Here is a 6,396-nt window from a genome sequence, read left to right as displayed (position 1 = left end):
CAACAAATGTACATATGTGCTTGACACAATGGATGTATGTATGGATTGTGATAAGAATTGTACAAGCCCCCAATAAAATGATTTAAAAATACATTGTTTTCAGTGATATCCTTAACGGATAATAACACCTAATTTTACCTGTCAAAAAAAAAGTCCATTCAAAACCGTGACTTCTGAAGGGATCTACTGAACCAGTTAAATTCAAGGCAGAAAGATCAGCTCGGGATATTAAGGCAATTCCAAAGGGGTAATTCTAGATAGATTTTCTTGACAAAGAATGAGCATGGGGGCTTATTAGGAAGAAATTTTAAGAAAACTGGTGGTCAGGAAAGTAGTGCTGAGGAATTTTCCCCCCCCTATGATGAAAATGCACTTCAAGGGTAGCAAGGGCTGACATGAAAATTTTGTTGCGGGAACTTTAGCCCGTCCACTCAGATAGGTCTTATCTCGTCCCTTCACACTTCTTTTTGTTAAAGAATATTGTAAAGGGCCACGATATATGTACCTAGAAGATGCCAATACTGCCTTTTCATGTAGTGTAAATTGAAGAGAGCAGAATTCTTTGGAAAAGGCTTAGATGCAAACACCATCTTCAGAAGTATATAGACCTAGATAGAGGATATATTTTAAAATGCTTCATATTTTGATACTTTCGTTTAATTGAAAGAAAATCAAAACTCACTGTCATCTAGACAGTGTAAAACTGCCCCTGTGAATTTCCAAGACTATAACTTACCAAAAGTAGAGAGTCCTATCTTTCTCTCAGAGTGCTGGTGTTTCAAACTGCTACCTTGTAGCAATGCTTAATGACTTATATACACATATAACAGCCATTATACATATAATAAGGATAAGTCATATTTTTACATTAGCTATTCCAATAGGTATGCAGTGGTATCTTACTGTAATTTTGATTTTCATTTCCCTAATGACTAATTATTTGAGCATATTTTCAGGTGTTTATTAACTGTCTATATCTTGGTACAGTATTTAAATCTCTTAAATATTTTTATGGGAAAACTTTATGAAGATAGAGATCTAGGGAACAGAAGCATAATTACTTGCTAGTGTATAGTTCCTTTAAAAAATGATACATGAAAAATTAGTAAGAAAATCTATCATTATCTGAAAATGTTAAGCAACTTCCCACATATCTTAGATTGGATCACTTTTTCTGAATAATCAAGCATATTTTGGTAAAGAGAGTTTAATTTTTCTATTTTAGTTAATAATCTAGTGTGCTTTTCAAGGGTTCATGAGGGAGGGGGTAGCGGGGCGGGAGTGGAAAAAAAGGACCTGATGCTAGGGGCTTAAGTGGAGAGCAAATGTTTTGAAAATGTTTTGAGAATGATGAGGGCAATGAATGTACAAATGTGCTTTACATAATTGATGCATGTATGGATTGTGATAAGAGTTGTATGAGCCCCCAATAAAATGATGGGGAAAAAAAGAATCATCTGAAGCTTCTGAGCCAGCATGACGTCCTCATTTGCCTTTAGTTGTCCACTAAAGAAAGCCCTCTGAGGTCAAGCTTGCCCAGGACCACCTGCATGAAGTCTCCATCTGAAATTATGATGGCTCTGTATCACAGAGCCTTTTGCAGGGCCTTGACACATTTGTCCAGAACCACTTTTTAGGTCAAAAGTCCATTTATCTGCAGCATTTCCACTTTTAGTGTTAGGATACTCAAATACAGCATTTACTTTCTTTACTGCCTCATACCCAACATCCTTAAGGCGGCGACCTATTTCCTCAAACACAAGGGTACTCTGAAGCTCTTCACCCTCAGAAGGTATCTTAGCTGAAACATCAGATGTTGGCACCAGATCTACATATGCATTTGATATGAATATGTCTCTAGTTCCTTGGATCTTAGTTTGAAAATGAATTAACTTTCCTTCCTTCCACATCTCAGTTTGCACAGTTTGATCTGGATATACTGATTTTGCAAAACAAATCTTAATTGCCTTAATCTGCAAACTGCTTTAAAACATGCCTGGCAGAAAATCCAAATGTACGTAATCCATGTGATATGGGCTTATCAAAACCTGCTACACTAGCAAAATTAGGGTCAATTTATGTAAGCAATTCCAGGCTCTTCTGAGGCAGTTAAAAGCAGCCTGATTAAGAGAGGTGGTATCTGGAGGTCTATTATGTAGGGCTACAGTCATCTTGACTTGGATGTTTGTTTTCCATCAAACCCTTCAGAGACAACAATGAAGACAGAGAACTGACTAGAACATATATAAATTCCTTCTCAGAATATGAATTGATAAGAATTACTAAACTAGATCCTTTAGGATATCAGCAACATGTGACTCACATCTTAATTTTCCTGATCTGCGAAGTGGTTTATGTAAAGTATTGCTCCCCATGAAGCAACTTTGCAAAGTTGATTGAAAGGCCAGGAACCCCTGCTAATCTTCCACCCATTACAGATTCCTGGGCTATGATAACTCCAAAGGTAGGCAAACAGGAGAAACCAGAATTTATTTCATAAATAAATTTCAAATCCTTGACTGATGCATGCATAATAGGGCATGTATAATAGCTTTCAATTCAGTATAGGCAAAAGAAAATGAAGGGAGTTGATAACCAATACTTTTAGCAAATCCTGACATGGTGATGCAGCATGACTGGTAGGATTTGTTGAAACTTCCTGAATCCATTTTACTTAGAACTCCAATTATAGCCCCAGTTGAATCTCTGAGGGATGCTTGAATTATCAAAGTTACAGATTTGTGTCCATTTAGCTTTCACTGCCTCAGGAGTCATTGGCTGATTCTTCTACCTTACAGTGGCCTCAAGGGTTCACTCCCAGTGTAATTTTCCAATTCATCTGGCTCCCACCTCAGACAAGCCACTGTTTTCCTCACAACTCTCATGGCAAAGCCAAAGGAGCAAAGGTACCATGTAATCTGACTTCAGAGCTTCTAGAACATCTGGCAAAACAGTTATTCTTGATCCTATAGTAGAGGCAATAGTGTTACAGTGAATGTTGCCTTTCCTCTCTTCAGTTGCAAGAATATTTGCTAAGCCCAGACGACCCAGCTTTGCAGCACTATAATTTGCTTGGCCGAATTGCCATATATTCCTGAAGCTGATGAGGTCACGATTATCCTTCCATAATTCTGTTTCTTCATGTCTTCTAATGCTCTGGTCACTTGGAAGGAGTCACCCTACAAATGAACTCTGTGGATTAAATCCCATATGGATGAATAAATCCACAAATCCTCTATGGATGAATCACTTGTTCTAGCAAAAGAATGATCCTTTAGAATCCCTTGACTACAATATCAATTCTTCAAAAACATCAATGCTGTCTTCACAAGCCTTTCCTGCTTCAGCTGAATCATAGTTGGCCACTGCTTCTCTGCCTTTTCTTATTTCTTAAGAACTTTATCAGCAGCTAAATAGCTTCTACCATCTCCTTTTAAGTCTCCTCCTAAATCACTGATGTACCTCTTTCTGCAAAAGCCAAGGCATAGGCTCAACCCTGTTTTCCCCCACCACCCACCCATTGAACCTCAGTGGTGAAGCCATGATCCTGGTTGGAGTCACACACACACACACACCCCACACAAGTCCTCTTACACATTTTTAGTGAGTTATTCGTTCCTTTTTAAAATCATTTTATTGGGGGCTCATACAACTCATCACAGTCCATACATACATCAATTGTGTAAGGCACATTTTTACATTCGCTGCCCTCATCCTCAAAACATTTGCTTTCCACTTGGGCTCTTGGAATCAGCTCCTCATTTTTTCATTTTTTCCCCTCATCCCCTTTCCCCTCTTCCTCATGAGCCCTTGATAATTTATAAATTATTACTACTTTCTCATATCTTACACCGCTTGACGTCTCCCTTCAATCACTTTTCTGTTGTCCATCCTCCTTATTGAGGTTTGGGGAAAAAAAAAATATGATATAATTGATCATTTCTATCATTTAGATATTGTTTCATATAACTAATATTAGTATTCAATATTTATCATTTATGTATTGATATATCATTATTTTTGTAATCTTACCATTTATATATAACAACTATATATATGTATATATAAATATAAATATTGTTGCTGTTATTAGGTACCATCGAGTTGACTCCAACCCACAGCAACCCTATGCACAACAGAACGAAGCACTGCATGGTCCTGCGCCATCCTCACAATTGTTCCTATGCCTGAACCCATTATTGCAGCCACTGCATCAATCCATCTGGTTGGGGGCCCGTCATTTTTTTTTCTCGCTGCCCCTCCACTTTGTGTCCTTTTACAGGGACTTGTCTCTCCTGACAATATGTCCAAAGTATGTAAAACAAAGTCTTACAATCATTGCCTCTAAGGAGCATGCATCTCAGGAGCACTCTGGTCTTACTTCTATCAATATCGATCTGTTTGTCCTTTTAGCAGTCCATGGTACTTTCAATATTCTTCTCCAGCAACACAGTTCAAGTGTATCTATTCTTCTATGGCTTTCCTTATTTAATGTCCAACTTTAACATGCATATGATGCAATGGAGAATGCCATGGCTTGGGTCATGGGTAACTAATCCTCAAAGAAACATCCTTGATCTTCAATACTCTAAAGAGGTCTTGTACAGCAGATTTACCTAATGCAATACATCTTTTGATCTCTTGACTGTTGCTTTCATGAGCATTGATTGTTGATCCAAGTAAGACAAATCCTTGGCAACTTCAAACTTTTTTCCATTTCTCATGATGTTACCTATTGGCCTAGTTGTGAGGATTTTGGTCTTCCTTACATTTAGTTGTAATCCATACCAAAGGCTACAATCCTTGATATTCATCAGTAAGTGCTTCAATTTTTCACTTTCTGCAAGCAAGGTTGTGTCATCTGTATCCTGCAGGTTGTTAATAAGCCTTCCTGCTGCCACACACTTCTTCATATAATGCAGCTTCTCTGATTATTTGCTCAGCATATAGATTGAACAAGTATGGTGAGAGGATACAACCTTTCCTGATTTAAAATCATGCACTGTTCTCATGTTCTGCTCGAACAACTGTCTCTTGATCTATGTACAAGTTCCGAATGAGCACAATTAAGTGTTCCAGAATTTCCATTCTTCTCTCGAGTTATCCACAGTTTATTAAGGCCCATACAGTTGAAGACCTTTAAATAGTCAACGAAACACAAGTAAACATCTTTTTGGTCTTCTCTGCTTTCAGCCAAGATCCAAATGAAATCAGCAGTGATATCCCTTATTCCATACCCTCTTCTGAATCTGACTTGAACTTCTGCCAGCTCCCTGTTAATGTACTGCTGCAACTGTTGTTGGGTGATCTTAAGTAAAATTTTAGTTGTGTACAATATCAATGATATTGCTCTATAGTCTGAGCATTCTGTAGGCTCACCTTTATTTGTAATGGGCAGTTGGCCAGGTAATTGTCTTCCAGATTTCCTGGCATAGACGAGTTAGTGCTTCTCATGCTTCTTTAGCTTTCTGAAACATTTCAATGGGTGTTCTGTCCATTCCTGAAGCTCTGTGTTTCGCTAGTGCATTCAGAATAGTTTGAACTTCTTCTTTCAGCATTATTGCTTCTTGCACATTTAGTATCTCCTTGCCCATATGGTCGACTAGTTCTTTCTGGTTTAGTGACTCTGTATTCTTTCCGTCTTCTTTTGATGTTTCTTTCATCATTCAATATTCTGCCTCTAGCATCTTTCAAAATTCCAATTCAAGACTTGAATTTTTTCTTGAGTTCTTTCAGTTTCAGATATGCTGAGCCTGTTCTTCCCATTTGTTTTTCTAATTCTAGGTTCCTACACATTTTGTTATATTTGTCTTCTTGAGCTGTCCTTTGAAATTTTCTGTTCACCCCATTGACTTCATCCTCTCTTCCATTTGCTTTAGCTACTCTGTTTATTTGCAAGTTTCAGAGCCTTTTCTGACATTCACTTTGATCTTTTCTTTTGTGTCTTTTTAATGATCTTTTGCTCTCTTCATGAATGATGTTCTCTGTGTTCTCATCAGGTGTTTTGTCATTAGTGTTCAATGGGTCAAATCTGTTCTTGAGATGTTCTCAAAATTCAGCTGGGATAGACTCAAGGTAGAATTTTGTGGAGTTGTTTTAATTTGCTTCAGTTTTATCCTGAACTTACACATGAGCAATTGATGCTCTGTTCCACAGTCGACCCCTGGTCTGTTTTAGCAGCTGATATTGAACTTCTCTATCATGTCTTCCCACAAATGTAGTCAATTTGATTTCTGTGGATGTCCATGTGTATACAGTGAACCCTCGTTTATCGCGGTTAATCAGTTCTAGACCCAACCGTGATAAATGAAATTCCGCGAAGTAGGATTCCTTATTTGTAAATCAAATATTTTCGTAGTTAGAGCACAGAGGACATGAAAAAACACCCTTTAGTCA

General features: G+C 37.7%; 1 pseudogene; it reads right to left on the bottom strand.

Moving 5' to 3' along the window:
• Positions 1 to 1,454: 1,454 nt before the first annotated feature.
• On the bottom strand, positions 1,455 to 3,543 carry LOC101650067 (annotated as a pseudogene).
• Positions 3,544 to 6,396: the final 2,853 nt, after the last annotated feature.

This window comes from Echinops telfairi, unplaced genomic scaffold (assembly GCF_000313985.2).
Source record: "Echinops telfairi isolate 266 unplaced genomic scaffold, ASM31398v2 ScPeMD7_19;HRSCAF=73, whole genome shotgun sequence".
Lineage (NCBI taxonomy): Eukaryota > Metazoa > Chordata > Mammalia > Afrosoricida > Tenrecidae > Echinops > Echinops telfairi.
Note: the sequence above shows the minus strand (reverse complement) of the source record. Positions and strands in the feature narration are given on the sequence as shown.